Source organism: Typopeltis vanoorti, chromosome 4, assembly GCF_054136105.1.
Source record: "Typopeltis vanoorti isolate ZY-2024b chromosome 4, IOZ_Tvanoo_1.0, whole genome shotgun sequence".
NCBI classification, from domain to species: domain Eukaryota; kingdom Metazoa; phylum Arthropoda; class Arachnida; order Uropygi; family Thelyphonidae; genus Typopeltis; species Typopeltis vanoorti.
Window position 1 is genome coordinate 44181054 of NC_143552.1, and position 22305 is coordinate 44203358.

A 22305-nucleotide genomic window follows, 5' to 3' on the forward strand; every position below is an offset into this window, starting at 1 on the left:
ATATTTTATTCATAATTCATCCGAATATTTTGATTTGTCTAATTGTAGCTCAGTGGATGTGGCGTTTGCACACCACGGCGCTTGGCCGCACGAAGGAAGACTTAGTTTCGAGTCTAGTCGGCGACTAGAGGAAATTTTTCTAAGCCTTTTTTCGACCGGTTCCCGAGTTAGTCGATCTCTGGCACGGGCAAGCGGGTTTTTCCTCCCGGAAACTCGGGTTTTTCGTCCCACAAACTCAAGAAAATCGACCGTAGAACCCACATTATTTCAGACATTAAATATATTGTTAGGGTTAGGGACTACGAGATGGCGGTACATTTGAGCCTTCTCTCTTCACTGTGTACCGCTTAATTGGTGATAGCCTTGGGCCATCTATCTCTGATTGGTACCAGTGGAGATTGAACTGCCCACTCAGTCTCCAAAAGTTAGATAGGGCTAAATGGCCTCGCCTACTCCCGTATACGGGAATAAAAAGGCGTTAGCTGATTTTTTTTTTAATTAAGATCTTAAAGTTCAATAAATAAATAATTAATAATCAAATCGTGTGTGAATTCACGGTGATTTCAAAAGTGTTCTTACTTAAACATACATAACACATCAAAGACACTGTTTATTCTTTTAAGTTTACATATTTATTTCACAGATATTATTTACAATGCAATATGCCGAAATAGGAATTTACATACTGTATATCACCAATGCAAATGGTTTTTTCTTGGCATAACATTTCTTTGATGAGGCAAGTTTGATTGCCTGATTTTGATACTACTTCCCAAATGATTATGGCAATTTCTGCGGTCACTAATATTAGCAGTACTGCTATAAAAGCAAGTATCTGCCACTTTTGCGATGGTTCTTAATTTAAACCTGCAAAGAAAAAAAATCATTGATGTAATGGAAAAGTTAGTAGATTACTATAATCCTAATACAGTAGTTAGTTTGGAAAGTATCAAAGCTTTACAGAAACATTCAAATTTGCCCATGAAACCGTGAAAAGTTGGTTAGCAACACAACCTACTTATGTGAGACATAAACTCATTAGAAGAAAGTTTAAACGCAATCAAATCAAAGTCCCGACACTTTTACACACTTTTCAATGTGATTTGGCAGATATGTCATCACATGCAAAAGAGAATGAGGGTGTGTGTTTCCTTTTTGTATGCACTGATTATTTTTCCCGATTTACGTGGGTTCGAACACTGAAGAAGAAATCAGCAGACTCTGTTGTTAATGCTTTTGAGTCTATTTTTAAAGAGGAAGTGCCATGTTACATAAACACTGATCAAGGAAAAGAGTTTTGCAACAAGAAAGTACGTGTATTGTTTAAGAACCATAATATTCATTTCTACACGACCAGGAGCGAAATGAAAGCACCCATTGCAGAAAGATTTATCAGAACATTGAAAACAAAGATCTACAAGTGGAAAACGTATACTAAACGTAAAAGTTATACGAATGTATTGCCGATCCTTGTACATACTTATAACCTCACACCACACTGCACTATCGGTATGGCTCCTTCGCAAGTTAACCTTCACAACGAGGATCGTGTTTGGAAATATTTGTACGGAACCCAAGAGGAGACTACCGAACCAAAATTTCAAGTAGGTGATAGTGTGGTTTTAAGTGATGATACCCACAAATTTAGAAAAAGGTATTGGGTTAACTGGACACGAGAATTGTTCACTATTGCTCAGGTTATTAATATAAACCCTGTGGTATATAGAGTTCGCAGTCGGGACGGAGAGATAGTGGAGGGAACTTTCTATGAACCTCAGCTGCAAAAGGCTAATATACCCATTGAACTTCCGGAAGACGTGTATCTAATCGAGCAAGTACTTAAGCACCGCAAACAGAAAGGAAAACTTCAGTATTTTGTTAAGTGGCTTGGTTTTCCCTGATCCTATAATTCTTGCTTTCGTAGCGAAGATGTTTTACTTAACCCTTCCCAGTAATGCCAGTATGAAAATGTTTCCTACAAACACGCAAACGAAATTTCAAGTGGAATTACCACACGAGATCAGACTTAAAAATAAATGGGAAGTTGCTCTTCCTGAAATTCATCTTCTCGGAGAATATGATAACATAGATTCCGGTTACGATGAGTTTCATATGATACGTGGAGGAGGAGTCAACAATATCGGAAACAACAACATCACAGGAAATAAAGTTTTCGAAAAGTCTAAAGAAGGATTTTACAAAGTGTACAAGATTCCCCATGGCAGTTACAATTCACCCTCTGAACTTCTTCAAGCAGTGCGAGTTCTGTGATTACTGGAAAAAGAACCCAAACAACACTATTTCTCTGACAGAGCCAAAAGATTACAACCTATTGTTTCCCAAGGAGGCCTCGGGTTTGGGCCTTCTACTGGGTTTTAATCAGATTGGTGTTAAACTGAGAGGTACAATCACTGGGAAATATCCAATTGATATAAAGAAGGGTGTAGCCGCATACTTTGTTTATTCTGATTTAATCCATGAACAGATAGTTGGTGACACATGTACACCATTGCTACGAGTTGTTCAGTGCAGCACCAAGTGTTCCTTCGTTTTTGCTCAACCTGATTATTATCTGTTATGAAAACAAACATTTCAGTCAATTAGCATTGAAATTCGTTCTGACAGCGGCGAGTTGTTCCACTTTCGTGGTGGCAAGACAATAGCTAAATTACAGTTCCGACAAGTGAAGGATGATTGATTATCTCAGATATTACACATTGCAGGCAGGTGGGGCTCAAATGTTTACGGGGCCCCCAATACAGCGTGGGTACGGATTAGGTAGCATTTTCAGAAGTGTCTTCTCCTTTCTAAGTCCACTTTTAAACCTGCAGCTCAATTTGCCGGTCGTCAAGCTTTAAAAGCCGGTCAGCATATGATAGGAGATGTATTGGAAGCGGTACCTGTACGTCGAGCCTTTATAAACAGAGCATCAGAAGCTGGGAAAACCATTGTTGAAAAGGCTCATAGTCGATTACTTCAGAGAGGTCAAGGAAGCAAGAAGAAAAAAACGAATACTAAAAAGCGCAAGCGAGATGACATCTTTTGCTGAGGATATGCTGTCAGAGTTAGATCTCTTTTCCCACCCTCGTGTCAACATGTGTGTGGAAAGAAGTTCTTATGTCACCTACCAGCCAATATCCAGTACTGACAGTGGAGGTCCTGTGGAATTTTGCATACCAGGTACATCTGAAGAATACTTGGATTTGGGTAATTCATACCTACGCGTTCGTGTGCGCATCACTGACAATGATAATAAACCTATCGAAGATTCTTCTGTTGGTGTTGTAAATAATTTTTTCCATTCCCTGTTCAGTCAAATTGACTTTTTTCTCCAAGATAAACTAGTAAATGTGGCATCAGACACGTATCCTTATAGGGTTTATATTGAAAACCTACTAAATTATGACAGAGATGCTAAAAAGAGTCGGCTGACAAATGAACTATTTGCTAAAGATGATGTGGCTAATGTTACCGATATGTTTACCAAAAGTGAATGTTGGATGCGTAGACGACAAGCTCGAATTAACCAATCGAAAAGTGTCGAGATGGTTGGGCGAATACACGCTGACATCATGCATCAAGACCGGTACTTGATCAATAACGTTACTGTTCGTGTTCGTATGGTTCGCAGTTCTCCTGAATTTTGTTTACTGACTGCAAATGCTGATTCTAAGGCTAAAGTGAAAATTGAAGAGGCTACACTTTTTGTCCACAAAGTCGAAATAAATTCAAAGATTCACCTGGCTCACCTGTCTGTGTTAGACAAGTCAAACATGGTATATCCCAACCATCGTGTGCAAGTGTCTTATTTTTCGATTCCCAAGGGTATGTCAGATGCCACACGTGAAAACCTGTATCTAGGTGAAATACCATCTAGAATAATTATTGGACTGGTCTCTAGTTTTATTGACTGGTCTCTATTTTATTTAATGACACTTTCAACAGAAATCCATTTAATTTTCATCATTTCACTCTGAATTTTCTTGTGGTGACAGCTGACGGTATTCTGTATCCCTCACAACCTTTGACTCCGAACTTCAAAGAAAGGCATTACAGCAGATGTTATATGTCACTGTTCACATCGGTAAGCAAATGGAACAGAGACTGTGGTAATGACATTTCTTATGAAGAATACGTAAAGGGAAACGTTCTCTATGGATTTGACTTATCGCAAGATCAAAATGCCGTTGCCTCCATGTCAGCCTGTTAAGAAGAGGAAGTGTGCGACTCGAAGTTAAATTTGCTGAACCTCTTCCTGAAAACATCACAGTGGTTCTTTATGCAGAATTTGAGTGTACTTTATCCGTAACAAAGGATCGTTCTGTGTTACTGAACTATGAACACTGAACAATTATTAAACATACTAGAGTTAGAACCCACCACAAGAAAAGTGGGTTTAGGAGTTTGTGCTCGTGATGAATTGCCACAACATCCGATCAGAAAACAACAGTCGATGTTTGTCGTGAACACAGATCCGACCTGGTTTCCAGGACAACATTGGCAAGCTATCTATATTAAAGACAAACATGGTGATTTTTTCGATAGCTTCGGTCGTCCACCCGAAAACGATATTGTTAACTTTCTGAATATCAACACTAATAAATGGCATTATAATTCTGGAGCTGTACAAGCTAAGGAATCTGTCGTGTGTGGTTTGCATTGTGTATATGTTTTAATATTGAGATGTCGTGGTCTTTCTATACAAAATATTATTAGAAAATGTTATTCTAAGGATTTGTGGTTAAATGATATTGTAGTAACTTATGCTGTTACAGATCATTTACTAAAAATAAAAAATAATTTTAAAAAAATTACTTTTTTCACTTACCATTTTTTCCACACCAGTTTTTTATTCGCACGCAGCTTTCGGGGGGATAGAGAGATGAATTTGGTATTCCTTCTTCGAGTTCTCTTGCGGGGAGGGATTGGAGTGGAAGCATTTTCTTCACTGGGACTGGCTGACGTTGATGGTTGATGCGAATGGCTCTGGGTATTCGGTTTGTTCAGTAAAGGTTCTGGACGTGGTAGTCTATGTTCCTGTTGCTCTCCTTCTGTGTGATCCAATTGGTTTTTCAACCCTAAATACTTTTGCAGAACATTTAAATACGCTTTTGCTTTTTCATCTGCATGTTTATTTCTTATTTTTAAAATGGCACTCATTTCATCATCGAGTGTGTACAGTTCACGCTCCTCTGGTGATTGGAGAAGCGTAAATTTTTTAAACATATTCATTTTCTAATAAGTGAACTCAATAAAGGAACAATGATACCGCCTAATAATGGTAACAGTGCTCCCCCCCGTGCTGTAAAACCAGTTTTCTTCTGGTAATGAAGGGAAGCGATTTGTTACTTAGTGCTCTTATAATTTTTTTTTTCCTTCGTAGGCGTGACTTCTGATTATGCTTTAGTGGAATATTTCCACATAAAACATTTTTGCAGATTTCACAGAGTGTGGTGATTTGGCTGGAGGTGCAACGTTTTAAATCATCATTTGCTTGTTTGGGAGAGGAATGAGATAAGTACTTGATGAGATATTCATAGCGTTTGAGTCTATCAGCCATTCAGGGATAAACACTGTATTGGGTTCTTCTCCTGTCAAAATCCATGACCTTAAGTGTAAAATATCAGGTGTTTCCGGTCTAAAGTCTAAAACTAATTATGAGTGGGGTTCCCGTGTTGCATCTTTATAAATCTGAATTAACACGTTCGTTTGTCCTGGAAATACTTGGGAAGCTAAATGAGAAAACTGTAAAGAGTCTCGGGGATTTTTAAAAGCAATAACATAATGACTATTGAGAGAAATTGTTCGAAAATATGTACCTTTACAGAATAAATTTTGTGTCAGTAGAATGACACTGAGGTTACGGATGTGAACCTTTTATGAAAACATCAGCTATTTCCGTGCTGTCCTTAGCCTGGTGAACAAAATCATCGATTATGAGTAAATTTCTCACATTAGAATCAAATTCAGGTAACTTCAAACCATTCACGAATTCTATATTGGTAATTTTTTTAAATTTCTCTTGATTTTCGCTGTAACAGTAAACGATTCGCTCCGGTGGTGGTTTGATTAGTTGATTACAATATTCTATGAGAGACAACACGAATGTTGTTTTTCCTGACTGAGTACTTCCGAAATAATACATGTAAATGGATGTATGAAATTATATCCAAAATGATAACATAATTAGACTGTGATTATTTGTATATAATCAGAGATCATGTAAAAACAAAAATATTTGCTTTTAATATCAAAAAAAATCTTCTTGTCAACAATATTTTTTTTACTTTATTATTATTTATTTTTTTTATCACAGTCACCATGTAATCATGCCAAGACGAATTTTTCTTTTTTAATTCTAAGAAAAACAAAACTATTGTGGAATAATAGTAACAATAACATTGATGTGAAAACTGTATAAGAGAAGGGCGACACTGCAAATTATCGTGTTGGGAAACAACCATGGATTTTTACCTACCAGGTAGAATGTTGTTTAGTTTTCTGTCCCATAGATGGCATCTTTTGCTTATGGGGTATGTGAGTGTAAGGAATTATCCTATAAAATACCCATAGGGAAAAGTGCATGTGTCTGTTAATACTATGCGCTTCGCAAAAGTGTATCCAAATCTTTTTGTTACGGAGGTCGTTTTGAGTTGACAGCTCCATTTGTCTCTATGGACAGAAAATGGTACAGGAATTTGGATGTTTTGTGGCTCACCCCTTACTGCTACTATCATAGATTCCAGCTTAATCTCAGTGGCCGCACGAGAATTTAAAGTAATGCCTTTGCATTTGATCACAATCTTATCCCCCCCCACGTTCTGTAGGAATAAGATTTGGGGCCTGTGGTAACAAACTCAACAATAAAGTCACCGTCCAGTTTGTCGCCTAGCACCCCAAGGTTTCTTTCATTTTCATTGAAAATGAAAATGAAAGAATCAGTATCTGTGTATAAAAGCCATCATTGCTAAGGTTCCTTGCCCTCATATAACTTTTTCCTACCATAGGCAGCTACAAATGAGGAGATGAGAGCATTCCCTTTCCTATTTTCAGGCTCAGTGCCTTCAATAGGAAAGTAGGCAACCATCATCTGCTCTTCTGAAACTAACCTGGCATCTTGGATAACTATACTGTTATCTAAAAAACGTTCTACGAGGTCGAGGTCTTCATAAGAGGAAATCACCTGGGTCTTAGTTCTTAACATTCTCATGCCAAGCTTTCCCCATAGAGAATTCAAACAAAGCTTAGCAAGTGAATGTTTACCACGGTTTATACTAATGTGTTCACTATTTAACATAACACCTTCCCTTAGCAAAAACTTGTCCAGATAAGCCTATCAGTTTTGACTTTCAGGCCATCCAGATGCTTCCTGTTTCAGCTTCAGAAAGGTATCAATATAATGAGGAAAGAAGTTTTCTTCCCCTTCAAATTTTTGAGAAAAATGCCACACCTCGTAAAACTCTATAATTTAATAACCGCGAGAACATGCTAAATCTAATTCTGGAGTGCTTCAATAACCTGTAAATGATTGGTCCATATGAGAGCATAATGTGGTCATTTCGGAAGCACACTTTCCACACAGGGGGCAGATTAATTTTATCGTTAACTGTGATGGGAAAAACCGGTAAAAAGAGATCAGTAGCTGCTTCCACTTTTGCATGGCAAATACCAAAGTATACCACAGGAGAATAGTCGAAATTATCGATAATAACATCGGGATGCCCCATAGGAAATACCTGGTATTTCATAACCCCTGGATAAAGGCTATTGAAGTCCAAATAGCGAATAACATCCCCTTCGGACTGAATTTTGTGATACATTTTGTAGCAGTCGGTTCTGCCACCATGCTGAGCACTATGAGGTAATATGGGATCTGGAATATTAAGAGCAGTAATAAAGTTTTTCAAGGTTGTGTTTTCAGAAAGTTTTGCATTAAACTTACATTCCCAAATTGAGATAACGTCGAATCCTTTGCTACGAAAGTGGTTCTCACGATCCTTCGTTTGCTCAAAAAGGGAAATCATGTCTGTGTTTCTGTATGGTTGGAATGTAGTTGCTCTGTAGCACCTTTGACAACCATGGAAGAAGCCACCGTAATATTTAAAAATTTAGTTTCCACATTTCCCATCGACAAAATAAGGTCCGATGCGGACTTCTCCCTCCCACAGAACGTGCATGTTGTATGGTTATGTTGTTCTGTTGTTCTTACCATTTGAGCCATGCCAAAGCCGTTCCACTTTGCACGTTTGCCCCTATGTAACCCCGAGCAGGAAGTATGACCAATATTTTAGGTTTGAAAAAGTGTCGGAGAAATACTCTCAAACATACTCCTGCAATTGTAATGTCATGGAGAAAGAGAGATCAATCTGGGTGAGCTATATGAAGAGAGTGTGAAAAGTATTGCAACTGTCATGCAAAACATGCACGTAATCTTTCGTATAAGCTAAAGGTTTCACTTTCAGACAGTATTCAGTGTCTAGCCGATTTTTGTACCAAGTCTCGAACTTTGTAAGACTTTCTTTATTCATAAATTCCGGCTGGAAATATGATTTTTCGGGGATGACTTCCCGATAATCCAGAGAATCGGATGTGTGAAACTTATGAGGAAAGAAACCCTTACTAACTTCTGGAAGATAGAACACAGCTGGCATTTTCCTAAGAGCGACACTAATGTAGGAAAAACTATCAAGAAATATGATGTTTAAAGGGTCATAATAGATAGCAAGTATCTTTGATCCATCAAATACTACACGGGGTTGGAAATTTTTTGAAAAAAGATATTCCAAAATAAAATACCCTTCAAAACCACGAAAATTGTGTGCAATTACACGAATATTTTCGTATTTTGGTTTGACAGTCTGAAGGATCTTTCCATCTCGATCTCTTTTCATGATATTCTTGACAGAAAACAGCTCTTCTAGGAATGGACCCACACAGTTTTCTCCCCAGAACTCGTGTTCATGACTATCGAAATCAGCTATACATAAGACTGGTACATAATGATGATTTTTAGCTATAGTTTCTGTGTCAAAAAAATCATAGAAATTTGCTTATTTGTGACCTCCGATTTTTGCACAAAGCGCAATTGATTTGGGTGCACTAATTTGCAGTGGGTGCAGAAATTTTCAGGTGGACAGATGTGGCTTTTATCTGTAGAGAAAGTAGCCAAACACTGTCCACAACGATTGAGTTTTGAACAAATATTATTTTGCATGTGCAAATTCGGACACTCGTTGCCGTAGAAAAATCTATTGCATGACTTGCACAAAAGAAGGTCCCACACAATATGACTGGCATTTGTGCGACAGTGTTTGCACACATTTTGGCATCTATGCATTTGCAATTTGATAGATTGTTTGAATGTTTTCAAGCAACTGGGACAATAATAGCTATCCCCAAACAGAGCTGGCACACTACGCACAAAATCATAATGAGAATTGCGGTATAAAAGATAAATCTGTTTACATGCATTTGGTCCCCGAAACACCACAAAAAAATCAGCATCTGCCGAAAAAATTACAATTTGGTATTCCAGAGTCAAATGCTTTTGAAAGAGATCTGCTTCTGGAATACTGCAAGAAATGAGCGGAACCCCTGCAATTTTGTGGAGAGTTAAAGCCCTCTTTGTTTTTATCTGTTTACAATCTAAACGCACTTGTCTGTATGTTGCAACATCATCAGTGTGTGAAAAAACACCCAGAACAAGTGCTCGGGCAATGCAAAGATTGTTGTCGTTGTTAATTTCCACAACAGCTCTTTTGATTTTCATAAATTCATCCAGGATAAGTAGCGTTCCTCTTTTAATATTGGTTCTTCCACCACCATTGTTACAGATGTTAATCAGTATGACGTCGATCACAAGATCATTTGCCAAAAGAAACTCAGGTTTTGATTGGATGACAGCAGAAAATGCATCAACTATCCTTTGGATAGTTAATTCAGAAAGCAACATGAATGGTAAGTTAATATTGCTTTCTAAACTGGATGCACTAACACCCAACCGAACGTGAGAAAAAGTTCATGAACTCGATAAATGCTGGATGATCTCATTGAGCATATCTCGAAATATTTCAAAAAACACTCTGGTGTAAAGAGTTCCAGATCACAAAATCGAACTTGATACGCCAATTGTCGAGTTTGATACTTGATAGAATTACGTGATTGGGCCACAGAAACAGTATAAAAGTCCCTGTAGAGTGAGGTTTCAATAGTAGTAGAAGTAGAGAGTTTAGTTTCACATCCAGAATCTGAATGTGAATTATATAAATTTTGGGGAGAGTCGCAACTTCCTCCAGCCACACCAGCGATTGTTACATGAGGATCAACACCACGTTCTGTGCTTTGTTCATTTTTGCAACCATTTTCTCCTGTGAAATCAACCTCTACAATGTATATAAAAATGGGTTGATGAATAAATATATTCCCATCACCATCGACAAAACGAATAAAAAAATACTTTATAGATTTCAGAAATATCGTTTAGAAATAAAAAATTATAATATGATTTTGCAATTTCGACACTGCATCATGATGTTTTTACTAAAACTATTTTACTAAACATCAGCCCTCAAAATTTTTCCCCAAAATCCTAACAACCAAAAAATAAAAATAAAAAACGTTTTATGGACATTTCACAAAATACGAAACAGTTTGAATTATTTTCATGAAATGTTACTCATCATAATGTTTTTGCAATTTCGACACTATGTGATGGTTTCACTAACGCAATATTACTAAATAACCCAATCAATTTTTCAATCAATTTTTTTTTATTGGGAAAATATCTTTTCCCAATCAAAAAAAAAAAATATATATATATATATATATATATATATATATATATACAGTATATATATATATATATATATATATAAAATGACTTATGGGATTTCACTTATCACAAAACAGATTGAAAATCATGAACATGATTTTTAATTTTCCATTGCAAAAACCACCGTATAACTTTATAGACAAAATTTGCTAATGTAGTAACTAAAAAATCCACTAATGTTAAATTTTCAATGATATTACTATAAAGTGACATAAAATTAACTTACCTTTTCTCCAGAAAAACTCATTTTGAAACTATAATCTTCTAAATGCATACAAATATTACAAATACTAGAAAATCAAATGGAACCAGCGACCCCATTAGTCTATTTATAAAAAAATCAGAACCAATGGAAAACCAATAATGTGACAACATGTGACAATGAATAACTTAGTTCTCAACGATCACACAAGGTCATATTGCGAACTTTGCTATGCATCAGTAGTGTAATCAATTCATGTATCACCTCGAAAACAATTAGTCACAACAGAAAGCTTGAGTAATGCATAATCCTGGGAAAATTTACCTTTGAAGAAACCGCGATACGTATAGGAAAGAAAGTGATTCGAACAAATTAGTTCTCATCATCACACGAGGTCAATGCAAACTTTGCTACCTAACACTAGTGTAAACATTAGTCACATCAGAAAGCTTGACTAATACATAACACTGAGAAAAATTTAACTTTGAAGAAACCGCTATACGGCTATGAAAAGAACAATGACTACCCAGAAATGAGTCACTGGATTATCTACAAACAAGGTTAATGAAAATTAATAGTGTGGGAAAATAATTCACACACAATTTATTTATTTATTTTACTCACTTATTCTGGTTATAATATGTAATTAAGTGAATTTTAAAAGTAAAACCTATAATGAAAAAAGTCAACTGGATTTTCAGACTTCTATTTGTGTTCTGTGCTGTGAATATATGTTAATAATCAACAATTTGGAATATTTAGAAAACCTAGATAGTATCAAAATGTTCTCATTCTGGAAAAATATGTTAGTTAATTTTTTAACTTAAACATAACAATTGATAATTGTAATTTCAATAATCACTGCTCTATGTTTTTAGGAAGCATAATTCTAATACTGAATATTTTTTATTCATAAGAATAATCATAGGGTACATATTAGAGTATCAACATGGAAACATCAGTGAGTTTTCATGCCTAATGTGTGTGTGTTTGAGGGACACCAGCATATAATTAATTATTCAGAAAAGCTCGAAACACAGCCGCCACTAGACTCTACTCTACTCTAGGAATTCCCACCCTTTAACAGGAAAGAAATACCCCATAATATATTGGAAATTAATACACCCATCTATATACAACCAAACAAAACATGATGACAATGATGAACGTGTGTCACCCTGGGAAAATTCCAAGATATCTTATCTCAAAAACATCGCCCACAATTCCATAGCCAAACCAAAACACCCTGTGATATCACAGAGAGACATATGTTTCCCAGAAATTTCCAAACACATAACGTCACGATTCTTATCTCTAAATATCACCCACAATGTATTAAGTGAACCAAATTCACCACGTGATGTCCCTGGCAGACGAGGGCCCCAGCGAAATTCCAAACATTCCAAAATCTAGAATAACAAACATTCACGTCACGATTCCTTATCTTATCTTGATCTTTATCTTGTCAGAAGTGTCCCACCAATCACGACACGATATCTTATCCACTTATATATCTCCCTTTTCCATTCAAAACAACAACGTCACTTATTAGCAACTAACAAATGACATCACTTATCTCTGCACCCCATAACAACAAACATTCATGTCACGATTCCTTATCTTATCTTGATCTTGATCTAGTCACTAGTGTCCCACCAATCACGACACGATTCCTTATCCACTAATATATCTCCCTTTCCATTCAAAACAACAACGGCACTGATTTACAACTAACAAATGACGTCACTTATTTACAAATAACAAATGACGTCACTTATCTACACCCCATAACAACAAACATTCATGTCACGATTCCTTATCTTATCTTGATCTTGATCTGATCACTAGTGCCCCACCAATCACAACACGAATCCTTATCTCTACCATCAGCCTTAATTCCATACACGAACCAAATTACAAGAACTGAAGCCATTGAAACATATGCGCCCAGGGATATTCCAAACATTCCAATCTCATGACGTCACGATTCCTTATCTTATCTTGATCTTGATCTGGTCACTAGTGCCTACCTTACTACTATTCTCCCTTCAGTTAAAACATCAGCATGTTTATGGTGAGGCGTGGTGATATTGAAAGTGATAAAATTGCAGCAAGTGAAGCTCTTTTTGCTTATCATACTGTGCGTCACGGACAAAGTATTCGCGCAAATGACTGCTTGTCGACAAAAAACAGCTAACACATTTTTATTTCCGTATAGGGAGCAGGCGAGGCCGTTTAAGGCTTATCTAACTTTTGGAGACTGAGTGTGCAGTTCAATCTCCACTGCTAGCCACTCAGAGATAGCTTGCCCAAGGCTATCAATAATTAATCGGCACGCAGTGAAGAACACGGCTAATAAGTTCCTCTATCTCGTGATCCCTAACTCTAATGTAATATTTTTAATGTGTGAAAATAGTGTGGATTTGATGGCCCATTTTTTTGAGTTGACGGGACAAAATATCCGAGGATCGGAAAAAAAAACCGCTTGTCTGTGGCAGAGATCGAATAACTCGGGAATCGGTCAAGAAAAGGCTTAGAAAATGTTCCTCCAATCAGCGACTAGACTCCAACTTATAAGTCGTTCTTTGTGCGGTCAACCGCTGTAGAGTGCAAACGCCACTTCTACAGAGCTACACAGGCTACTTGCTTGTCGACATTGATAAATAAAATTGATGAACCAAAATTTTCTTCCGCACGTAACAAATCAAAAGCAAGAATTACCAACGTTTTATCACCATACATATTGTACGAAGTAATAGAAAATTTGAATAAAACAAAACGCATTACTGTTTAGATGCATCAAACAAACAAAAAAAAGACATCAAATCGTTCTGCAGTACTTTTAGCCAAATTGTGATGTTCAGAGAAAATTATAGGCTTTATTTCCTTACTTGGTAAAACATCCGACATACAGTGTGTTATGTTGAAGGAAGTAAGTGGCACATTTGTCTTAAAAACATAATTGTTGCTTTGGGTGCAGATAAAACGAACGCCGATTTCGGTGGTTGCAAAAAACTTGACAAAAATAATGCGTTTATGTAATAAAACAAATTTTTATATCGTCTTACTTTTTCATGAATACAAAATATTACATACCCCCATCCCGTTTTGGCATCCCAATGTCCCGTTTTTATCTCAAGGAAATATGGTCAGCCTATTCACGGGAGGCATAGAGAACTGTTTAAAGTGATAGCAAACATACCTAGGATCAGGAGGATAAATCAAGTGGCAGTTAAATGGATGAATAACATCATCCATTTAACTCCCACTTAACGAAAGTGTTTCTTAGAGTGGATAAAAAGAGAAATGTGATCATTAAGCACAGGCTGAAAAGATAACTATTATGGTAAGAAAATCAAAATCAGAGTATTAGAGGATATTAGCTGTACGACCTAAAGGTATCCAAATGAGTTTTGTAGGTGTTTGGCAAATAAAAGGAAGATTGATTACGATAGAATAATTTTCAGGTCGTCTCATGGGAGATGATTAAAGTAGACGAAATAGTTGAATCAGAACGCTATCACTTTGCAAGGTATATTATCCAAGTAGAGATATTGCTGTAACACGAAACACCATGATTCATGCGGAAATATAGATGGCTGAATTAGGGATCGGGGGTGTATGTATAGCAGGACCGCATTAAGGTTTTCATAAGCCCTAGGCACTCTTGTATTCGACTCCTCGCTTTGCCCGAACGTACCACTAGGGACAGACAGACAGACATCATTTTAAAAATTGTCCTATCGACCTCTATGGACCTCAAAACGTGCATATCTCCATTAAAAACCGGAGGTCGAAAATTTGTCTGATTCCTCAGCCATTGCGCGTCCTTCCCTCATATTTTAATAAGGGATGTGGTAAGGTAAGGAAAGATGCAAAGTAAAAAAAAAGAATAATGTATTGTAGGTGGGAAAATTATGATTTAAGAAAAATTCATGCTTAAAATTATCAATGTAATTTAATAATGTACGATGGTGATTATTGAACTTTTTAAAAAAATCGCTGATCGGTTCGGGTCGGATAAACTGTGTAGCACATCACGGCATTGGCTGTGTTATGTGATTATAATCAAATAGATCACTGTAGCTGGGCAACAATCAATAGTCAATCACATTATTGCACATTACCAAAACTCGATAAAATAGGTAACACATTTATAATCCAGTCCACGTATATAATCAAGATTTAGAAGATTCTTTTGTGAACGAATATTTATTATTTTCAAAATTATTTCTGGAGTGCAAAACAGTATCAGAATTATTTTCAGAACAAACTGAACGAAAACTGGTGACACGTTTCCCGAATACAAATATTACACTTCGAATTTACTTATCAATTTTGGGGATGATTCCCGTTGCAGACGTGAGGAGCTTAAGGATCTTTCTCAGACATAGCCAAGTTAGCCGGTCTTGGTCGTAAACAGCAGGGTTATTCTCCCCAATTTATCTGGGGTTTATCCTTCTGTAAGCAAGCAAACCGGTCTCACTCAAGCAGACACAGCCATAGAATATAACGGGAGGCAGAGAGCTAGTCACCTTATCCTCGTGACGGGTACGACGTAGATGGGCATAAGATAGCTCTGTAACAGGCCAGTAAACCTAACACATAGAAGGTAGAAGAGCTAGAAAAGAAAAAGTAAAAATATTTGGGGGACGAATGCAGAAGGTGAACAAACATTTTCAACATTATATCGCATAACAAAATCATTTGCAATATGGATTATGTCAATTAAAATTGGTCTAACAGCCCCCATGTATGTAGAAGGTAGGGAAATCTGCCCTGGTTAGATCTGATCCTATTTATTTATGACAAAATCTTCCTAGGAACAACAAAACCAGGCTGCAGTGAATAAGGATCTTCTACCAGGAAGCCGTTTGTTGGGAGATTGTTGGACCAGTATTCTCTCCACATGTCAGGTGTTGATGGCAGGGCAGCTAAAGAGAGTTCGTCTATGTACCAGAGAGGTATCTAGATTTTAGGCGAAGATCAGTTGGATTTATGAGAGTCTCGTGCAGGAGCAGGAACTGGTTTCTCAGTGCTTTATTAAATTCTTTATTCAAGGCTTATCTTCTCCATAGGTTTGGTGGAGCAATGTTAGATAGGACAGACAGCCAGGAGAGAGGGGTGCTTCTCACTGTCCTACTAATTGTGCGTATGGCAGAGTTTTGCTGGGTGTCAGTAATGTTAGTTTGTGCACTTCTTTTCCAGACAGGGGCAAAATATTCTGCTGCATAGAATGCAGGGATTAGTTCAGGCGACCTTAGGACTTTTGCACCACAACCACAAGTTGTTCCATCAAGCCTTGAAATGATATTGTTACTCGTTTTAATTTTGTTGGATAGGTTGGTGATGTGCCTTTTATAGGTTACGCTTCTGTCCAGGCTCACTCCAAGGTATTTCGGGTGAGGCTCGTGTTGTAACATTTTCCACAGATGGAAGGTTTGAGGTGTCTATTCGCCTCAGCAATGTTTAGATGAAATACTGTGGACACAGTTTTTGTTGGTTTTGGCTTCAAGTACCACTGCTTGATGTACTCTTCCAGGATGATCAGATCTGTGTTCAAGGTGGATTCCAGGTTGGCAAAGGAGGCAGATTGATGTCGGATCGCTATGTCATCTGAGTACATATACTTGCTTGAGCCGGTGTGTGGTAAGTAAAGCGGATAAGACAGAGCCCTATGGAAGACCGTTGTGAAGGAATCTGGGCCTGCCCTTTTTTCCGCTGTCTTTTTTCATTGACCTAACATCAACTTTTTCATAAGATGATGTTAGGTCAATGAAAGTGGCTCCAGATTTCAGTTTCTTCTGGAAGCCTGCTTCAATCTGTGTTGTCAGGGCCATGACTTGGTTACAGCAACTTCTTCCTGGCCTGAAGCCAGCTTGTTCAATCTGGAGTGCTCTTTTGATGAGTGGTGAAATTCTTTTTAAGCTCTTCACCTTTAAGCTCTTTGAAAGAGCTTAAAGGTGAAGCAAAGCAAGGAGATTGGTTGTAGATTTTTCACGTAATTTGGATCTTTCGCTGGTTTGAACACGGCATTGATTTTGGCTTTCCGCCAAGTTTACCAGTCTTTATAATTTCCGAGAAAAGGGCGGCCAGCCATGTTTGGCCTTGTTTTAGAAACTCAGGAAGGATACCATCCACTCCTGCAGCCTTGCCATTCTTGGTGAGTTGTAGGCTACCTGTACCTCTTCCCAAGATACTGGATGTACAAGTTCAGGAAGCTCGGGTCCCGTCTTCAGGATTTGTCTGATGGAAGATTGCACAGCAATTTTCCTGATAGGGTTGGGACCTATCTTGGAGTTTTCCAATAATTTATTAGCCATTTGATCTGGTGTTATCTCTATTGTTTTGTTTATTATTGGTTCTACCCCACCTGGTTTTCTCAGACGTGACCAGCTTTTCCGGCTTGATGTGGTGAAATCGAGTTCATGGATGTTTGAGATTCATCTTTCCTCTCTGTTTTCTGAGCTCCTTAGCAATAGTTGGGTCTTCAGCTTCCTCGTATTTGACTAAAAGTTCTTAAATTTCTCTATTCTTGCATGGGATATATTGTTTTCTGTAGCCTCTAGGAATAGAGGCTTAGGCTGCAGTTTTGATTAGTTTAACAAATCTAAGATAGCAATTAGGAGTGGGTGGAATTGCTCTAATGGTTTGCTCGATTTGTATCTGAAATGCATTCCAATTGGATCTGCGAAGGTTGCATCTAACGATTCGTGTTCCACTGATGCAGGGATTGATGTGCCTATCTCTATTAATGTAGGACAATGCTAACTATTAGGGAATCAGTTGAGGATGGTTCTGGTTGTTGGCTGAGGGTAGTCTTCGGAGTCTTTAGTGACTATGCGCAGATCTGGGGTGTAGGTTCTGTTCCATCTGGCTGAGTGGAGAATGCCCTCTTGCTTGGCATCGTAAATCAAATACAGGTTATATGTATTCATCCAGTTAGCGAGATTATCACCGTCCCAGTTGTTAGAGGAATAGCCCCAAATGGTGTGATGAGATTTGAAGTACCAACATAGATAGCAGGGTGAGCTGGTGGCTGGTCAATCTGATCAGGTGAGGATTGCGATGATGGTTTGTAGAGATTGTGGATGGTGGTATTTTGTACTTTAATACGTATGGAGTATTCTGTATCAGGTAAATGTTGGGTTAAGTCCTTGAGGCCAGGCCTTGTGTAGGTTGCCAAGCCATGCTTGGGATGGCGATTATAAGATATGAGAATTAGGCCTGGGATCTTTAGTCTATCGAGGGCTGTGTCAGACACATGGGTTTCCTGGAGAGCCAAGACGTCAATTGCTTTTTCTTTGGCTATGACTTCGGCTTTGGATTTAGATAGTCCTCCAATGTTTAGGGAACATGTCTTGAGAAAGTGTTCTTTAGGGGGACTGTAACTTATTTTTCAAAGCTTAACCTCTACCCAAATAAGCAATGCGATGCTTGTTTTTCTGGTCGACGATCGAGCCAGCATGGAGATTTTTAAGTTTTGTATTCATCATAGTTGTTGTAAGTAGTCCAGGAGGCTTGGCACCTTTGGACGCCTTGTTTGAGACATTAGCTTCTTGTTACCTGTGATTTGTCAGACAAAAGAATCTGTGGATTCTTTTGTCTGAAGCACCAACAATGTACCACAAGGTAACACCATTGGCGGGAGGGGGGGGGACGGGAAGGCTGTAAGTTTTAAAATTACAGGCGGAATTTTAAAAGGATGTTTCATTTAGTTAATGATCTGAGCGATAAGTTTAAGCCCAAATTGAATGTTACCAAAGACATGAATGGAAAATTATTATCAAAAGAACTAGAAATAAAAACCAGATGGAAAGAATACTGTGAGAATCTATACAACAGAGAGGATAAATAAATTTGGAGGAACCATCACATCAGGAAAATTTCGATTTGGAACCTCCTTCATTTAGGCATGAATGGAATGAGCAGTTAAACAGCTTAATATCAATAAGTCCTCTGGTGCAGATGGAATCCCATCAAACTTAATTAAGGCTACAGGGGATGGAAGAATAAAAGTGTTCCATCGATTGTTACAAAACTATAGGAGAGGATCATGGCTTAGAGACCAGAAGAAGTCTGTTTTCATACCACCATATGAGAATGTTGATATGAAGGATTTCTAGAAATATTAGTTTAATATTACACACACAATGAAGATTTTATTAAAGATCATTCTAAATAGCATTTAAGCCAAAGTTGAAGCAGAGATGCCTGAGGCAAAAGCGGAATTTAGGAAAGGTAAGGGTACCAGAGATCAGATCCTTTGCCTTAGATAGATCATAGAAAAGTATAAAGAATTCAGTTCAGACTCCCTGTGGTTATTGATTTCATAGAAATCAATAACCATAGGATATTGAAACTGTGGGAAGTAATGAAAAGAATTGGTTCTCCTCAACAGACCATCAGGCTGATAGCTAACTTATACTTGGAGCAAGAAGACATGGTAAGAACAGGTTTTGGATTAACTGATTGGTTTCATTTTGGAAAAAAGGGTTGGGCAAGGATGTTTACTTTCTCCTCACTTGTTTAGTATATATGCGGAGGTCATCATGCATGAAGCATTGGATAAGCTCAAGAAATGATTAGGATGGGTGATAGATTGATCAGTAATGTGAGGTATGCTGATGATACAATATTCTTCTGCAATGACAAGGAAGAGCTAGGACCAATTCTTGACAACAATAACATAGTCAGTGAGACTTTTTTTATTCTTTCTCTTCTCTCTATGAGAAGTTATGCACATTTTTATGTTGGAACATTTTGTTAGTAATAAGCATTCCATCCTGAGCAGAAATCCAACAGGTATTTGCCATTATTATTAGCTTTGCTCATATTTATAATAATAATAATAATAATAATAATAATTTTTTTTAATAATAATTTTTTTTAATAATAATTTTTTTTAATAATAATTTTATTATATTTTTTTTATTGTTCTTTCAAATATTTACATATGTACAATGATCATCTATTCAGTATATTATTTTACAAGGTTCAGCACTTTGTGCTACATATAATGAGATTTAAATAGTAATGATGATAACAGTTTTTTTTTATATAACAATCATAATAATAATTTACAATTATATTGTTCAGAGTTACATAAGTTGTATAATATTACATGTTGTGGTTTACTATTTTTTTTTTTCAAGTTTGAAAAGGTGTGATTATACAACAGTATTTACACATATGCAATCTGAATATTATGTGTCCTTATTTTCACAAACATACGGTGTAAACTCATGATTTACTTTTAAAATATTTTTTTTTTACATTGCATACATTTGTAACAGTTATTATATACATTACATACATTTGTTACAGTTATTATATACATTACATACATTTGTTACAATTATTATATACATTACATTCATTTGTTTACATATGATACATTACTTACATTTGTTTACATGTGATATTTACATTACGTACATTGGTTTATATATAATACATACATTGGTTTTCTTGTGATACGTACATTACATGCATTTGGTTACATATGATACATCTTGGATGAGAACTAATTTTTTTTACCTTTTATCCTCGAAGCTTAAATGTAAGCTTATCTGAGGATGACACCAGTTGGTTATTATGTATTTTTTTTTTCTATGTTAGGATGCTACAGAATCTATGATTGAGAAATTCGCGCGCGCGCACTCACACGCACACGCACGCACGTACACACACACACACACACACACACACGCGCGCGCGCACCTCCCCCACAATAAATTGGACTGTACTGATGCGTTGCTGAACTGGAAGCCTGAGCGAATATATTGTGTTTCATTAAGTTTGTATGGTATTTTGGGTGCGTGTTTCTTGTTCGTAGTATGTCCTAAGAGCTCTTTTCAGGCTATTGTAGTTTGTAAGGTTTCTGTATTCAAAAGTTAATTTGTTTATCATGTCTGGGATGTAGAAGTTTCGCGTGGCCTTTCCGTAGTGATTATTGTATTTATATGTGATATAATTAGTAGTCTGAGGTCTTGTTATACGGTATGTATTCCTAAGTTATTATTATTATTATTATTACTAATAATAGTAATAATAATAATAATAATAATAATAACTGTATTTATAATAATTATTATTATTATTCATTATGAAAATGCTTTTTGTGGCAAACGATCAGACAAAAGATTGTTATTCGACTAGTCTAGATGATCAGAGGAATATTTTCTAGACATTTTTTCAACTAGTTCCATGAAAAGATTTTTCAAGTATGGAATTTACATTCGGAAAAGCGGTGTATTAATTTCTACAATGCAGAAAAATACGACTTTAGAGCTAACTTTATTTTATGCAAACATGAACACAGGACTTAGGAACAAGAGATGCTGTTACTTGCTGATGTGTAGTCTAAAGATTGTTAGGTTTAAAAATATCTGACTGCTTCCTTTGGGAAAAAATGTCATTTGCGGATTTATTTATTATATAAATAATTATATCCAAGAGATGTGCACCTGCTGATATTAAGACATTGTCGTTTTTTTACTACCAAAGCAAATAAGGCTACGAGATCAGTATATTACGACTGTAAATGGCTTGTATTCTCATAGCCTGTTAGCTTCCACCCCCCACCTTGTTCTGGCCCATCCTTTTTTTAAGGATGGGCCAGAACAAGGAGGTAATCCATGAAAGTTTAATAAAGGTGTGGTTAGTACAGATGTGAGGACTGGAATTTTTGCTTGGAGAGTTGTGAAAGTGGAATGGGTTGCCAAAGCCAGTTGTCAGTACTTTATCTGTTAAGAGATGAGATGAGATGAGATGAGATGAGATGAGATGAGATGAGATGAGATGAGATGAGATGAGATGATTGTGTGGATAGTTTCATTCTCCAGCGATGAGTCAGCTGACTCCATGGAGGTGTCTTTACAAATAATAACAACAACAACTCTGTTGTCAGGCATTGTTGATGTCATTCATGGCTGCTGAGTCTAGGTTACTCTCGATATTGATGATGTGAAAAATTTTTTGCATATGTTCATATTTCAGTAATATCTGTAGTTCAATGGAAATGACATTTGCATTCTGTGCGCTAGTTTACCCAAAACAGACATAAGTTCAAGTCTAGTCTCCGACTGGAGGAACTTTTCTAAGCCTTTCTTTGACCGATTCCCGAGTTACTAGATTTTTGGCATTTGCAAGCGTTTTTCTCCTTCCGGTAACTCGGGTTTTTCTTCCGTAATATCAAGTACTCGTAAATTGATAGTAAAACCCACATTATTTTATACAACAACATATCGTACTTGTGTTAGGTACCAAG